The following is a 16,525-nucleotide window of genomic DNA, read 5'->3' on the forward strand; positions in this document are numbered from 1 at the left end:
ATCTTAACTTTCAACAACCTCCCAACCATTGAATGTATTTCTGGTTCCCACACCCTCTCCTCAGCTGTTGGTCCTCTGCAAGTTGCATTCTCATTTGCTGTATTGAGAAAATATGTACCTTAATCTTCAGCTTCAAAGCTAGTCTTCCCCACCTCTTGCAAAGACTTTCACTTATAATGCCTGGTTGCCTGGTATTCCAAGTGAGTCTTCCAAGCTGTGGTTGGTTTAAAACACTTACCTTTTTATTTCAAATGTGTAAGGCCAAATCCATCCCTGGTGCAACTCCATTTATTTCTATAGTTACTCCACAGGTGGATTGGCCCCATAGGGATGATGCTGTCAATGCAAAACACACAGAATTTGTGATTGGAGAGAACCAGTACTCAGTGTCAGGCATGCCCTGCCTCATTTTGCTATTCACTATATATTTCTAGTTATTACATGTGGCTGAATTTAATTATCTCTGCCTTTGGTCATTATATACATTGTCTTCAGCCACTGTTCCACATTCCAATAACAATCTGGTATAAAAGGATTACCTTCATATCAAACATCTTCCTCACTTAAATATTTAAATTGCAGTAATGTCTCAGCCATCCTGGCCCCATTATGTAAGGTGCCATGCAATATATTGTCAGCCCTCTGCCAGCTAATAGCAGATGTTGGGTCATGCACAGCAGTTTCCCATTAGAGAAAAAATCAGTGATGCAGAGTAATCAGTGATGTGGGGTATTTCCTTAGGGTAGCTTGCTTTATTTACACTAATACACCAGTCCCTTAATGGAGGTAGTTACAAACAGCAAGAGGGCAAACCTCTTTCAGAAATTTCAGCCCAAACACCAATGCCTGGTTCCCAGGTTTCAGAGTAGCAGCCGTGTTAGTCTGTATCCTCAAAAAGAACAGGAGTACTTGTGGCACCTTAGAGCCTAACAAATTTATTTGAGCATAAGCTTTTGTGGGCTACAGTCCACTTCATCAGATGCATAGAATGGAACATATAGTAAGAAGATATATATATATACATACAGAGAACATGAAAAGGTGAAAGTTGGTCTCTGTATGTATATATATCTTCTTACTATATGTTCCAAGCTTATGCTCAAATAAATTTGTTAGGCTCTAAGGTGCCACAAGTACTCCTGTTCTTTTTGTGGTTCCCAGGATGTGACTCTGTCCCAAGCATTGACTTGAATTAAAGAGATTAAGACAGAGAACAATCGTAAAACCTACAATATCATCCAAGTCTGAACAGTGCTTGCACGCTAAGGAAAATAAGACCATCTGGTGACTCCTACCAAAACCATATAATAAATGACAGTCCCTGATCCAAAACACTGAGGCACAAATCCTCAAAGATATTTAGGCACCTAATTCTCATTGATTTCAATGGGAGTTAGGTGCCTAAATAACTTTGAGGATCTGGGCCTTAGGGCTGGTCTACACTGGGCATTTACATCGGCATAGCTACATCACTCAGGGGTGTGAAAAATCCCCAGTGTAGACAATGCTAGGCTGATGGAAGAATTCGTCCATTGACCTAGCTACCGCCTCTCAGGAAGGTGAGTTACCTATGATGACAGGAGAACCTCTCCTGTGAGTGTAGGTAGTGTCTCCACTGAAGCAGCTGTAGCGTTTCAAGGGTAGAAAAGCCCTTACAGTCTAAAAGGTGACATAGCAGGTGGATGAGACAAGTGGGCCAAGGGAAATGTGGTAACACATAAATATAGCAGCATATGTGGAATTCCTAGCCAGACTGTAGTAGTGACTGTAGCTTTTCACCTGCCTAGCCATTACTAGGCTGTTCTTTATTGTATGTGTTAACAGACAAGGTGAGTTTTGAGGAAGGGCTTGAAGGAGGACAAGATACTGGCTTTATGGATCTGGACTAAGGAAGCCCAAAAGTGCTTGTTAGAGAAACGGAGAATGAGTCTAGAATCACTAGTGGAGTGACGGCAGGAGGTGGTCTTGGAATAAGATAATAGGTCTGATATCAAGGGAGGGGCTAAATTGTGGAAGGGTTTGTAAATAAGGACAAGAAGTTCGTGTTTCGTGCATTAGAAGAGGGGGAACTTATTGAGGGATTTGAAGTGGGGGTGACAGACTAGAAGGTGATTTTAGGATCAGCATTTGGATGGATTTGAGGGGGTAAGTACATCACGTTGTACATGAAACAGCAAATATATCAGAAATGGACTGGAAATATAGTTTTACCACATGTTACAATAGTGCAGTATATCAAACTTTCACTCACTCTCTCTGATAGAAATATTGGTTAAGTGCCTATAAAGTTCTGCAGGTTTGACCTCATATAATGGTCACTCTTAAAAACTTGCCTTGGATAATTAGATAAGATTATTACATCACTGTTTGTAATATCCCTTATTCTTGTCTCTACATACTATAGGGAATACCTAGAATGTTGCAATTACTGAGGTAACAATTATAGAAACCTCTGTCTGAGGTGATTGCATGTTTCTAAGACTGACTGCTGTATTTTGTATCTCACAGACCTGTTTGTGTTACATACTCGGTCATCAGCTTATGCTAAAACCCATTTCTGACTTTTGTGGTTTCATTGGGTCAAAGTACTGCCCTTGCATACATGTATACAAGTTCTGAATTCAATGGGAATTTTGTGAGTGTATCTGAGGACAGATTTTAATTTGCTGTTATCGAGAATAATGAGTGTCTGTACTTTCTCCTTAACTTGGATATCCCTTTTTATAAATAGGCTGATTCAGACCCATATATACAGTGCCCCAAGTGCAGCCATCTCAAGGTCCACTATAAAGATACCAGCCAAAATTATGGGGATTGCCCTAGTGTAAGGAAGAAGAACATGGCCCAGTATTCTTCCTTTAGATTTGAAACATTACTCTATTTTTCTAGCACATATTTCTAGGAAAGAAAGGTGCATAGATTCCCAACAGCTAAGGGCTTGTCTACACTGGCAATTTACAGTGCTGCAACTTTCTCACTCAGGGGTGTGAAAAAACACACCCCAGAGCGCAGCAAGTTTCAGTGCTGTAAAGCGCTGGTGTAGACAGTGCACCAGGGCTGGGAGCTACGCCCCTCGTGAAGGTGTTTTTTTTTAAGAGCACTCTGCCGCGACCAAACAAGGCACTTTAGCGTTGCCAGTGTTGACTAGCCCTAGGAAAAGGCCAAATTTCAGTAAGTTAATTCTTCACAGAATATAAATGTCTGTTTCGCTATTCCACAAATACAAAATGTCACCCACGTTTATTACCAAGGCAGGCTGCTTTAAAGCAGAAATAGTGGCTTGTTTTCCAGTTTTTCCTTTCTTGACAAGATGAATGTTATTTGTTACTAGAGATTGTGCAAAAAGATGGAAATAAGAAAAATTGAATAGCACTTGTATAGGTACTTCTGAGAAGGTGCACTATACCCTATTATTTGCAGACTAATAATTTGACCCCAGCTGAGTAACAAAGGATGTAATTCAATCAGTGGTTGTGCTGGCATTATAAACTGTGGGAGACCAAGTCCAAAAGAACTCCAAGAATAAATTCCAGATTGGTACATGCACAATGGTATTATTAATTACTTGATAATAATAATCACAAATAGCCATAGCAACAAAAAATTTAACTTGTTTTAGAAGTTTAAATCTGCGATTTAAAAGAGGTTTAAAGTGCATGTGACAAAGAATGAGAAGGATTATTTGAAGTGAAATACAGGCGGAAAAGGATTATAAAAAATGTGACACTGGAAAAGCGATATTAAGATCTTTCATGGTGAAGGAGCAAGATGAACTAGAAAGTGAAATGGAAGCTTTTAGTGGGTATTGATATTTTTTCAAATATCACAGCACATCAATGGCTGCATGTCAGCAGCTCTTATCTAATCAGGATTGTCATCTTCCATAGTCTCAGGGTGGGAAAGTCTGAAGGAGAATAGTTCTGTTACCTTCTGTATGAAAGGATACTCCCAATGGAGGAGGAGGAACCCCGATGCTCATCCATTGATATTTTGTGATTCTTTCCTTTAAATATACTTTTAAAATTCCAGTTTTAAAATAAGAATGAGAGAGAGAGAGAAACTGGGAGCTTATTAATACTCAAGAAAGCCATGGCAAAAAATAATTTGCTATACTGCACACAGCTGGGGCAGGATGGTGGGGGGTGGGGTAAGTGCAATATTCTGAGTGTTTTTTTAAAAATTCATCCTACATTAATGGGCACCCCAATGCAATTTTGAATAGGTGGAAGTATTAGAATAACTGATTCTCCTTCATTAAACTATAGAGTGTTTTCTGAGGTTTACAGTATTTACCTAATGTTGCAATTTGTATCTGTCTTTTGCATCTCAGACAGACTAAGGCTCTGATCCTGCAAACAATTACCCTCATGAGAACCTTTACAAGTCCCACTGGGGATATTAGGCTGAGTCACGCTCTCAGGGAAATTAACAGCAACTCCTCTACTGAATTCAAGGGGAGCAGTATCAAGCCCTTAATTTGGACAGTTTAAAAGTGAGGAACAGTAGCACATTTGAATATGCACTGCAAATCAAGTTTGTCTGTTTTATGTATAAATTAGGTTTCAAATATACTAAGGTTGTTTCTATTTGTGTACGTTTCTAACAGGCATACTAATATACCAAAAGGAATTCTCCAAATTCAATAGCTCTGTCATCTTGGCATTTACATCTCCCATTCCAGTTCATGAATCATCCTGTTAAGGAAAGGGCTCAAAGGGCTGCTTGGCTTAAACTGATTAATTTTCTTAATTTGATAGAGGCAAGTGAGGAGTTCTCACCAATACAAGTCTCTTCATATAGCTACTTTATAATTGTTCACTAAAAGCCAGGTTCTGATGCTCTTACTCACTAGCGTGGCCAGATAGCAAGTGTAAAAAATCGGGACGGGGGTGGGGGATAATAGGTGCCTATATAAGAAAAAAAACCCTATAAAATCGGGACATCTGGTCACCCTATTACTCACTTTAATACCTAAGTGAGTAAAGGTATAAATTCTAGCTCATTGAGCTACATCTGTGCTAGCTCTGATCGCATTCTAAAAACAGAAGTGTAACTGCAGCAGGAAGAACTAGCCACCCTGAGTAAATCCTGTCCAAGATCATTGGTACAAACTCTGGGTGGCTAGCCCCTCCCACTGCTCACGGCTTCATTTCTACTTGAGAATTCTAGCTCCATCAGGGCTAGTGCAGGTATATCTCCTGGAGCTGGAGTTTACACCTCCAGCTCTAGTGTAGACATATCCGTGCTGACTGCAATAGGACTGCTTGTGGAGTACAGAAATGATCAACGCGAGAAAGTGTGTCAAATTTGGTTCCAAAAGAGTGCTGAAATACAACTTATAAATAACTGAAATAGACTTCAGTTTTATCATTTAAAATGTTCTTTTGAATTTGCGTTGAGAGATTGTTTCACTTAGTTCACTGCACTCCATTTGGCACACAGATCTAATTTAGGGTGGACACAATAGCAGGATGGAATGACGCCATCAATGAAAAAAAGACCCCTATGTACCAGGTTACCATTGTCCCCTCTCAGTGTTGGTCTTACTCATCCACCTACACGATTGCAGCTGCACACAACTTAACGAGGGACTCGGCCTTTCACTCTGTTCGAATGCTATTTCTATCCCCATTGAGTCTCACTGTGATGCTATTATTGTGTTCCCATCCTCAAGAGGCATTATTAAGACAGCATGACATGAAGAGATGCTTCATACTACAGAAGAGCTGTTTTCAATAAATAGCTCATTGTGTCCAAACATAAAGACAACTTCCTGTTTCCAATTAGGAAGGCTGCATTCTACCTTTATCTTGTGACTCACAAAAGTTTAAGGGAACAAAGAAAGAGGGGAGGACTGTGGAGATGCAAAATACAGAAAAGTGGGAAGGAACAGAGATTCAGCAGTGAAATGTCTCGCAAGTTTGGTCCCATGCACATTTTCTCTATGTTCTTGTAAATTTATTAGAAATAGATTTTCTGTTAAGTGAAAAGTACATTAAGATGATCGGGGAACCACATGTTGCGAGGAAAAGGTACTGACTATAAGAGACAGCTAGAGTGGGCTCTTTGTTAGCACTTGATTATAGCAATTTAGATTCTATTTTTTTCTGTTCTGCTCTTTTCAGGTTCATATACCACACCTATCACCCAGGTATCAGATTGCCTCATTGCCATAATTTATCTATTATCCTTATTCTTAATATTTATATTTTTAAAAACCTATTAATAGCTCTTTATAATCCCCTTCCACCAAATAACTATCAAACTGCAACCTTGCCATCCCGTCATCACAACTCTCAAACGACCCCCACCAAACATACCTGGGGAAATAAATGGGTCTTGCAGTATGCTCAGGAGGATCAAAAACGTGGGCTCTTATAGAGCAAGGGGTTCTGAATTCTAGAGCTGAGGCCCCCTCACAGAGGCTGCCCTGCTCATTCAGTAAGTGACATTTTAGTGAGACTAACTAACAAGGGATAGGTGCACTCTCTGAATCAAAGGAACCGATTTAAGGCTCAATCATGTTTCTGCTAATGGTCACCCCCTACATATTACTGAATCATGGAGTTTGGTCAGCTGTGAAGCTGGACCAAGCAGATTTGCACTGCCATTGAACCACAAGGCCAGCTGGACTGTCTGCTACATCAGAAGTTTGCTGACATATTTTCAGGTAGAGCTCTGCAAATCTGTGGATATCTGCTTTATATCCAAGGATATCTGCAAACCACGTTTGTGGATCACGGATGGATATGAATCCAAATGTTATATCTAGAGCCCTGCAAATCTGCAGATACCCACGGACTATGTCTGCGGATCGGATGTGGATACAAATTTTGTAACCGCACAGGGTTCTACTAGGAGACACAGCTGGATATTGACTATTCTCAGCTTGCATACAGAATTTCCATACAAAGAGAGATATGAAGCTTGAACACCAACTTCCCTACCCCTCAGCATCACCAGATCATTCTGTCTCTGAGACAGACTAACAATGTTGAAATGGACAAGGAAAGAAAGATACCCCACAACTTTATTTTGTTCCCTGAAGTTTCAGTTCAGTACCACAAGCCCCTTTCCACTGCAAATAGACATTGCACGGTGTTCATCCAATCACCAGACAGGATCCTTCTCCCATGTCATCTTCCAAGAGAGAAAGAACTGCTGTGACTAACGTTTCCTCAGACAACCAAAGTGTTCTACATCTGTGTTTTGTTCCCTTCCCAACCTTACCCCAACTCCAAATCCCATCCTGACCCCTCCCAGTTTGATTCAGATAGACATTTACTAAATCATCCCAACATACTGCCATCACACTGTCATAATTCCTGAAGTAATTGCACCTCTCACCCCTTTGTAGCCTCTATAAGGGTATCCCACTGGGTCTCAGGCCTCTAGCAATCACCTTTTTCAGGGCATGGAACCTGCAATCTCTGTGCAGACCTGGGATTTAGGTTGCATTTCACTGTGATCACTGTAGCAAGTCTGAGTTCAGTTCAGCACTTGTCATCCTGCTCTCCCACAGGGGCTATAACAGGGTTAACCAGTGATCAACCAGCCTTCATAAAGCCAAGTATTTATTTAGAACAAAAGCATTACAGAGAGAACCGATCTGCAAGCAATGAACAGCTTTACATGCAGGTCTTAGCTTATCAGGCAGTCATCCATCTTCCTCTTGCAGACCCTGGTAGGGACAGAGTAGTTCAGGTCTCTTACACACCATCTGTGTACATTAGTGATCATTGGAGGGGAGGGATAGCTCAGTGGTTTGAGCATTGGCTTGCTAAACCCAGGGTTGTAAATTCAATCCTTAAGGGTGCCATTTAGGGATCTGGGGCAAAAATCTGTCTGGGGGATTAGTCCTGCTTTGAGCAGGGGGTTGGACTAGATGACCTCCTGAGGTCCCTTCCAACCCTGATGTTCTATGTTATTTGCACATCATCCATAGCAAGGGGCAACGTTTCATCTGTGAGGCCCACTGCTTCCTGTTGTGCTGGAGGTAGAGGAGTAAAGGGTGGACAGAGTAATTTGTAACACCCTCAACATGTAGCATGTCCTCCATCCTGAAGGCTGGTGCTTAAGAGGAGGCAAAGGAGCCAAGGTTCTACCTTATCCCCTTCCCAGGTATAAAAATCTACTAAAAATCTAGCTGCTGAAGAAGTGCCTTGTAATGAAGCAGCCAATACAGTTGATTAGAAATTATTTTAAAAAAATCTCTGCAAAGTTCCACTAGTTCATAATATCTACGTTTATTATATTTACAGAAAAAACTGAAGCAACAGGTCTCGATAGCATGACTGAGCCAGTATGATGCAAGAGAAATACTCAACAGGCTTAACAGAGCTGTTATCTTGGTTGCTATGCCAATAAGCTCTGGACAATTACAGGTTTGTAAGTGCATAGGAAAGTCACAGCAATCCGAGTCTGAACTATGTTAGAAAAGGGGAAGGGGGAAAAAAAAAACTCCACAAGAATTCTGTGCCTCTAGTCTATTTTCCTGTGTTATTAGTGTTTTAAATTAGCATGAGGACTTTTATTTGTTTAGTCTCTTTTTACAATTATATATGGTGAACCTCAGAGTTACGAACACCAGAGTTACGAACTGACCAGTTAATCACACTCCTTATTTGGCACCGGAAGTACGCAATCAGGCAGCAGCAGAGACACACCCTCCCCCCCCCCAAAAAAAAAAGAAAAAAAAAAAACAGTACAGTAGAGTGTTAAACATAAACTACTAAAAAAATAAAGGGAAAGCAGCATTTTTCTTCTGCATAGTAAAGTTTCAAAGCTGTAATAAGTCAATGTTCAGTTGTAAACTTTTGAAAGAACCACCATATCATTTTGTTCAGAGTTACAAACATTTCAGAGTTACGAACAACCTCCATTCCCAAGGTGTTCGTAACTGAGGTTCTACTGTATTGCCTTTATTATTGCATAGTGTAAGCTGAAATTAACATCTGTGGGCATGTCTACTGTACCAAAAGATTCAGCTATGATCTCTCTCATGTTTCTATCTATATTCCAATAAAAAAAGTCTTCCTCTTGCTAATTCTACCTCTGGTTTGTCATATAGCTGCCACATCTTTGATTTTTTTGAAGTTATTTTCCTTTTAGTTTCAAGTAAACTGCTTGATCACAAAATCTTGTAACGGGAAAGTTATAGAAACAATACATTAAAATAGGGGTACAACAATGAAAAGCTCCAGCAATTTTCATAGGTTACGAAAATGTCAATATAATTTTGGGATAATTTCCCATTAAATGATGATACATGTGCTAAGAATGCAATGTGGCTGACAACTTTAACTATGAGCCTGTTATTATTAAGGCTACAGTTTTGGCATGGAAGCCATAGTGTTCCCAGTAATCGTGAATTTGAATAAAATACATGATGAGCCCGCTCTGCAGTGGAGCCTCCTGTCCTGGGGATGGGGAGGGCCCAGGGCTGCCTCCACTTGCGCCAGAGACAAGGGGGCCAAAGGGCCATTGCCCCCTTCACATTTTAAACCAGCGGATTGTCAGTCGGGAGGGTAAGGTAAGGAGGCCCTTGGGGAGAAGGCAGGGACTCCAGGAGGATCGGGTTAGTGGTATTGAGGGCTCCTGAGGGTTCAATGGGGATTGGGCTGGTCATGAGGTCCTCCCTCTAGGGCTCCGGGAGGATCATCTGGTGACCTTTCTGTGACATATTGCTTTTTTCTCTGCACCTCTGCCGTGAAATTTACTAAAAATTTCCATGCCAAAATCGTAGCCTTAGTTGTTTTACTGTTGTTATTATTACAAGCCTTTATTTGGTATCCATCACAGTGCTATCTCCTCTTGCTTAATAACCATCTTCTTCTTTAATAATACTAAAATCAATGGCAAAATTTTCAAACTTGGGTGATTAAAATTCAGCATCCCTTCATATTTTGGCAGCTAAATAAATGGCTGGCTTCCTTTGCATTGGATCACTGTATACATCATTTTAACTGACAAAAGTCAGTAATAAAAATCTCAGATTAATTGAAGCTACAAGTAGCTCATTTCATGCAAGCTATGCACAGGGTTGATATCAACTCCTGTTATACATAGGGTGCCCAATTCTTTCCTCAGACAGTCACAACTCCCAGTGACTTCTATATGAAGGCTGAATTGGCACCAGTAAGACTAATAGCCCGAAAGCTAAAAATTTAAAATTACTTCATTTCCCTTCAGTAGCAGCCACTGTCTAATTAGTTAGGGTCATAGAATCATAGAAGATTAGGGTTGGAAGAGACCTTAGGAGGTCATCTAGTCCAAACCACCTGCTCAACACAGAACCAACCCCAACTAAATCATCCCAGCCAGAGCTTTGTCAAGCCGAGTCGTAAAAACCTCTAAGGATGGAGATTCCACCACCTCCCTAGGTAACCCATTCCACCCTGCTAGTGAAATAGTTTTTCCTAATATGTAAGCTAGACCTCCCACACTGCAACTTGAGACCATTGCTTCTTGTTCTGTCATCTGCCACTACTGAGCTTTGGAACCCCCCTTCAGGTAGTTGAAGGCTGCTATCAAATCCCCCCTCACTCTTCTCTTCTGCAGACTAAATAAGCCCAGTTCTCTCAGCCTCTCCTCGTAAGTCAAGTGCCCCAGCCCCCTAATCATTGTTGTTGCCCTCCACTGGACTCTCTCCAATTTGTCCACATCCTTTTTGTATTGGAGGGGCCAACACTGGACGCAATACTCCAAATGTGGCCTCACAAGTGCCGAATAGAGGGGATTAATCACTTCCCTCGATCTGCTGGCAATGCTCCTACTAATGCAGCCCAATATGCCATTAGCCTTCTTGGCAACAAGGGCACACTGTTGACTCATATCCAGCTTCTTGTCCACAGGTCCTTTTCAGCAGAACTGCCGCTTAGCCAGTCGGTCCCCAGCCTGTAGCGGTGCATGGGATCATTCCATCCTAAGTGCAGGACTCTGCACTTGTCCTTGTTGAACCTCATCAGATTTCTTTTGGCCCAATCCTCCAATTTGTCTAGGTCACTCTGGACCCTATCCCTACCCTCCAGCATATCTTCCTCTCCCCCCAGTTTAGTGTAATCTGCAAACTTGCTGAGGGTCAAAGTATTGCTGAGGATCAAATTATTCCACTAGTTGGGTTATTACTGGGGGTGGGGGGTGGGGGAGGAGGAAGGAAACTCAGCAAATTTAGACTCACAGAATTTCCCTAGAATTGTTCCATTGGGCCTGAGTTTGACCTCTTATTGAAGTAGCTAAGGGTTCCACTTCCTAAACTCACAGATCCCCTGAGCTCTGCAGATGGCCCATCTGTCCAGAGGCCTTGTACTTCTGCACTACAGTTGGTCCCCACTTGGACTAGTGGACCTGGTTTCCAAACTGTGCTGGGGACCACCAGTATGTTAATGCTGACAGGGACAGCACTAATTTACCCACAAACATGAGTTTCTGGGGTCTGTGGTGCCCCCTCTAAGGCCCTAGCCTGCCTCTGCACAGCTGCAGATCCTGACCACTGAAGAGCCCCCCTCAGAAAGGAGGGAAATGATGCCATAAATGTAATACTCTCAATGTCTCTGTGTCTCCCTGCCAAGCTCAACCTTCCTCTCCCACAGAGCAAATAGGCCCTTTGATTTAAAAAAAAAAAAACAAAAAAAACACAAGGTCTATCTACAGCGTCCTTTTCTTAGTGTCCTTGGACTTCGAATGAACTCAGTTATTCCAGTTGCTGTCAAGAATGAACCAATTGGAAATAAAAGTAGAGGTCAAATGTTCAGAATTTCACCAGTATTGAAAACAATGCCAAAGTCTTTAAAAAAAGGAAAATTCACATCTCAGACAGAGCAGATAGTGTTGTGTTTGAAGCACTGGGCTGGGACACGGGAGTTCTGCGTTCTATTTCTGTGCGACCTTGAGCTCTCACTCTTTCTCTGTCTGAATTCCTCATCTGTAAAGAAGTGGGCGTAATAATACTTCCCTACCTCAAATGGGCATTGTGAGGACAAATCTATTAATGATTGTGAGGTGCTCAGATACCATAGTGATGAGTGCCATACAAAAGCCTATATATGAATAAAAATAATCTACTGCCCTTGTGCACCTGTGACAAGAACCAAAGCAAGAATGCTAGTTTTCCAGAAAGAGTTCAGGCTAAGGTGGCTGTTGGAAGACCTTTCTGCCTGATTTATTTTGATGCTGGAGTTTCTGAACTTGACTAATTTGTGTCTTCTATAATCATGGTATCAGTCTGAACCGTAAGATTGCAAGTTTCCTTACAACAGTAGTTAATTTACTTCAATAAGTCCTGTCTTTGCATAAAGATTCCAAATAACAAAATGGACAGTTCTATTTTTGTCAGTGACTTTATCCCTTTTAAAAGACCTTGTCAAATCTCAGGTCAAAAAATGTAACTGAAATGACTTCAGCACCGACCTCCCCTCCCACACCCCCGTGAATTTGGCTGCCTGTCTGTTAAAAACTGAGGCAGAGGTTTGAGCCCCAATTCTAGAGCAAATAACAAGGGAGGCAGTTTGTGACACTCCTAGCCTGGGGTTACTGATTGCTCTAACTTGTACCATGGGACTTGTGACATCTAGGGAATAGCAAAGCATAGGAATGCTCCAGCCCCCTGCCTGCTGTGACATTTCTAGAACACATTCTGTGCTCTGTGTGTAGGGTGACGAGGCAGCAAGTGTGAAAAATCAGGACGGGGTGGGGAGTAATAGGCACCTATAAAAAACAAAGCCCCAATATTGCGACTGTCCCTATACAATCGGGACATCTGGTCACCCTATCTGTGTGTGGTGTTTCACTCCACCACATGTTACGCCATGGACCCCTAGGTCCCCATCTCTTTCCTCCACAGCCCATCCTCATGCTCCCTGCTGTTCAGCCTGCCTTCCTAGCTCCCCCTGGTCTCTGTGAGGATAGTATGGTAAACCGGGGCAGGCTGGCAGTGCTGGAAAATGGAAATGGCTGATGGGCATAAAAAATTCCATTGTCTAATCTTGGCGTAGCTCAAACAGGTTATTATGAGTAAGGGGAATAATTCTCTCTGTGTATTTAGTTTTTAAATGTCAGAAGTGGCCTGTGCCTGAGATATTATTGGAATATGTGTGTTTGGTGTTTGTACAGATAGTGGTTGTTTAGTGAGAGGAACCCAAAGAAATGCAAAATGATCAGGGCAAAAGTTCAATCAGGGAGTATTTTAAAATATTGCCTCTGCAAAAGTGAGAAAATACTTTCATTTAAAAATTACATGGAAAATACAATTCCATGAAGAGTTTTTGTGCCAAATATTAAAATCAGTCATTAAACAGAGGGATTCTAATTCTGCTTTATATACAATCCCAAAGGCCTCCATAATGCATATGCCCATATATGTACATACATTATTTCTATATACCTCTAAAATCACTGTTTATAAAAATCACTCAGTAAACATATTGCCTGGAATAAATTCTTCTTAAAGTGGTTAAAAAAAATATCTATAGCCTTATCTACACTAGGAAAAATACCCATTGCTGACAACGGGACCAGCAATTGGTTCAGCCAAACCTTTAACAGTGTATTAAAATCAACTCACTTTAAATCTGTTTTATCCATGGTTTTCTTGTTCTACACTTCTGATTAGACCATGTTTAGCACCTGTTCCCCTGACCCACTGCTGACATCCACTGTCAGCAACGGGTAATTATCCGAGCTAGACAAAACTTATGTGAAAGTTTTAATTCTGAACATCTTAAAGATCTGTAGGAAATAATCTTTTCATGCTGCTTTTCCTGTGAAAGAGTAAAATATTACAAACAGAAGAGTAAAAAAGTGCACCACCATAACCAGCTATCTCAGCTGACTGATATTATCCTAACCGAGCCAAATCAAGAAAATATATTAATTAGTTTAAAAGCCTTTTGGAATTCACTGGGCCGTTATTTATTTATATATTTGGTATGCAGTGTTTTTCATGGTCAGATCAATACTTTAGTTTAAATCGTTTATGTTGCAGCCAATAAATACACTAATCCCATAACATTCTATGCACAATGTTCTGTACTTTGAATTTTAAACACTTAACAAAGAACAGTGCATGAAAGATCCTAAATTTGTGCTTGTAAAAATAGTCACATTTGAGAATATTTTTAGGTGTAGATGTGAGCACAACTGGGAAAATTTGGGTTCTAAAAATAAAAACAAATTAATTCCAGATTTAAACTGGTGTTAAGTGAAAGGAGAATCAAATCAAGAGTTTTCAGTGGGTTAAGTCTCACAGTATTAAACAGTTTACATTTTGTTAATATTAATAAAAATAATATTAGTATGTAAGAACAAACTCATTGACACAAATAGGAAAATTATCTTCCCAGGGAGAATGATGTCTAATTGCTACAATTTCCTGCCATGGAATCTAATGGTGCCTGCATTTTACAGTGAAAGTATTTGATAAATGCTTCTTTGTTATGGAGAGTCCACCCTGTTTACATAAACTTCCACTTATATTTCCATTTTCCTTTTAAGGGGCAACCTAGTCATTTTAACTTCCTACACATGAAAAATGCTAGTTGCTAGATTAGCGAATTGTACCTTAGGTACACAGGTGCCTCTCGTTAATTTATGACTGTCTCCTACTCCACCTCTTTTTCTCACTTACTTCTTTTTCACTTTTGTTTACTCACAAGAAACACCTGGCAAACTTGACTGCCTCATCCCAGCAAACTGGCCATTCAGCAACTTGCTTGAGTGTAGCATACTTATATCTGTACTGATTTCAGTTCAAATTAATCATTAAAGCCTTGATCCTGCAAACACTTACATGTCTGAGTAATGTTACGCACATGACTAGTCCCGTTCACTCACATGCATAAAGTTACTTATGCAGTCACATGGGACTATTCACATATGTAGGTGTTTTCAGGATTGGGGCCAAAATAGTCTCCAACAGTCGGGTGGTTTACTTCGAGAAGACACAGGTATTATCACATAGAATTATTTATCAAAACTAAACTAGGGCTCATCCTACAATCCCTAAAACAGCCATTGTTCCTCCCTTATAGTCATGTCCATTTCAATTCTGACAGTCCAACAATGCTGCAGGCACTCTCCTCTGACAGACTTGAAGTGCAAGTCTGCATGCAAAATTATGTTGTTGTTTTCAGCTTCTAATTAGCACTAGTAGCAAGTGAATCCAGAACAAAAGTCAACTATTTTCTCCACACTTTCTTAATGATGGCAAGTGCCATTTACTAGTGAAGAGAGAGAATTCTATTTGTATACAACTCTCTTCGGTTATAAACAACACAGCAGTCTAGACCAGTTTCTCTGGAAAAGTTATATAAATTCCAGAGAAGGAGGAAGAATAAACACTCTAGTTTGCACATATTGTGCCAAATCCTGGTCTCATTAAAGTAAATCTGAATTTTGACATCAACGTCAATTGGGGCAGGGCTTGAACCGCTGATTATTTACTTGTTTTCCTAAAATGTAAGCAGCTGATCTGTTTCCTAAGTGCTGTCTCATACTTTTGACCTTTTAAAATTTCTGCTGTGGTAGTGCACATTTAAGAATAAGTTAATGGGCTGAAGCCTGATCTTACTGGAGTCCATAGCAAAACTCCCACTGACTTCCAGTCGACCAGGATATGACTCTGCATACAAGGCCTACTCCAACTCCTACTGAAACAAATAACAGGACTCCCACTGAGCTGGATGAGGCCCGGAGAGTCCACAACAATTGGCACAACCATATTACTGAAAACACTTTTCCAGAACTGACCTTGAAAAAATGTTTCAGGACTTGGGAACTGCTGGCATGGATAGTTCCTAACAAACCAGTCCCCTAAGCTCCGATTTAAGTGTCTACTGAATCAGCTTTAGCCATCTATGTGCAAAAGACTTCAAAGCTGTACAATATACAGATGCAATAACATGTAATATACAGATATTCTATTTAGATAAATTACTCAGATCATCTACAACCATAAAAAACACTTTTCTACAGTGGTGGAAGTCACATAGAAGCTAAAGACACTAAAGAGTGAAAACATTTGTCTCAATCTAATATTCTGATTCTGGACACAGATCGGTTCTAGTAACACAAGATACAGGATTTTCTTTAAAATTCTTCAGCACCTAATTAGAACAACTGAGAACATAACAAACACTAAACGTAATTAAGTACCAATCCACATACCTCTATTTTTAAGTCTTCCAACAGCCATTGATTCTTTTAGATGAGATTTAATGTAAGTGCATGAAAATCCATTGCATGAAAATATTACACAACTACCATATGAACCTTGTCTCACACTAGAGCACAGAAAATCTGCTTGGTTTAAAGTGCCTGCTGTTGCCTGGGTATTAAGGGCCAGTCCTGCATGGTGCTGAGTGTGTTCCACTCCCACTGGGTGTGAAAGCCACTTGGCACTTCACAGGAACACTCAGTACCTTTTCGGATCGAGCTCTAAGTTAATATATAACGAATGGTTCCAACCAGTGTGTGAAATCACCAAGTTAAACATATACTTACAAAACTGAAGCAACAGAAGAAATCAGCA

The 16,525-nt window shown here is 40.5% G+C and overlaps 1 protein-coding gene across 3 annotated transcripts in view; it reads right to left on the bottom strand.

Moving 5' to 3' along the window:
• LOC112103661 (spermatogenesis-associated protein 13) overlaps positions 1–16,262 on the bottom strand; it is a 91,075-nt gene extending 74,813 nt beyond the window's left edge. For 2 of the 3 annotated variants that reach the window (XM_026653627.1, XM_026653629.1), the window contains exons 1-2: positions 16,162–16,262; positions 239–336 (exon numbers count right to left, since the gene is read on the bottom strand). The gene's annotated coding sequence lies outside the window, so the exon portion shown is untranslated. The remainder of the gene's footprint in view (positions 1–238; positions 337–16,161) is intronic. The other variant, XM_026653628.1, reaches the window with a different exon arrangement.
• Positions 16,263–16,525: the final 263 nt, after the last annotated feature.

Source organism: Terrapene carolina, unplaced genomic scaffold (genome assembly GCF_002925995.2).
Source record: "Terrapene carolina triunguis isolate 2854851 unplaced genomic scaffold, T_m_triunguis-2.0 Scaffold141, whole genome shotgun sequence".
In the NCBI taxonomy this organism is placed as follows: domain Eukaryota; kingdom Metazoa; phylum Chordata; order Testudines; family Emydidae; genus Terrapene; species Terrapene triunguis.